This window comes from Phalaenopsis equestris, unplaced genomic scaffold (genome assembly GCF_001263595.1).
Source record: "Phalaenopsis equestris unplaced genomic scaffold, ASM126359v1 Scaffold000873, whole genome shotgun sequence".
NCBI classification, from domain to species: Eukaryota; Viridiplantae; Streptophyta; class Magnoliopsida; order Asparagales; family Orchidaceae; genus Phalaenopsis; species Phalaenopsis equestris.
Genome location: NW_018165313.1, coordinates 1,152,927 through 1,154,145, shown reverse-complemented (window position 1 = coordinate 1,154,145; position 1,219 = coordinate 1,152,927).

Genomic DNA, 1,219 nt, shown 5'->3' with positions numbered 1-1,219 from the left:
CTAATATTAATATATAAAAATAATATTATATATTAATTATATAACTTATATTATATAAATATACAATATCTATATTAGTATATTACTACTATAGTATATTAATATATTATTATTATTATTTTATTATATATTATAATTTATAAAATTTAATGTTTTAAAATATAATAAATTTTTTATATATAATTATTTTATATTATTTTATATTTCAAACAATAATGATTCGAACACGAACGAACGCATCACTGTTCGTGTTTGGTTCGTTTAACTAACCGAACGAAAAAAATTTGTTCGCGTTTGTCTCGTTTACTTATCGAACGAATCGAACACGAACTCATTGACGAACCGAACACAAACTGTTCGCGAACAACGAGCTTTTTTGACAGCCCTACATGGAAGTGGAGAAAGCCTTGTGATTGTCTAATCAACTTTGCTATGGAAGGATAGAGCCTACCTTTACATCCACCACTCTCCCTCTTTCTTTCTTTCATTTCTTCTTTATCATACAAGATTTTTATCGGGTTATATGAACTCACAAACAATACGTGGCCCTCCGTCTCAAACCGATTCAACACATACATATCATCTAATTCTTATGTACTTACAGATCCAACACTTGAATGCTACATTTTACATTTATACCGCCCAAATCTTTTTTTCACATAAAAATTGAAGTTTAGGTTTTAAATGTGTAAATATATAGGAATTGAGTAATGTGAATGTAAACCTTGCAAAATAATAATAATAAGAGCCAAATTCAAAAAAAAAAAATATTTATAACAATTATTTTTCATTAATTAAGCGCATAGATTCAAATTAAATTAAAAAATTTAGATAAAAATGTGGAAATTTGGCGGAATAAAAAATCATCATAAAACGCCGGATCTTTAATGTCAAATCTTCAAGAGAAATAAATCTAAAGAGTGGAAGCATATTTTGATTCATAATTACTTGTAGCTATGCAGGTTGTTGTCTTACAAATTGATGTGTGTTCTTTAAATCTCTGTCGATGAGATTACAAACAAGCGGAATTCTCTTCTTTTCTTTTGAAAAAAATCAATAGACACTTAGGGTCTGTTTGGAGTAGCTGCTGTTTGAAGAAGCTAATGTGAAGCTATTGAAGAGGAACCTCTTATTCATAAAGCTTTTGTGGCTAATACAAAACAATCTTTTTTTAAAAAATCAGACTGTAGTTATCTAGTAGCCATTATAGGTAGCTAGT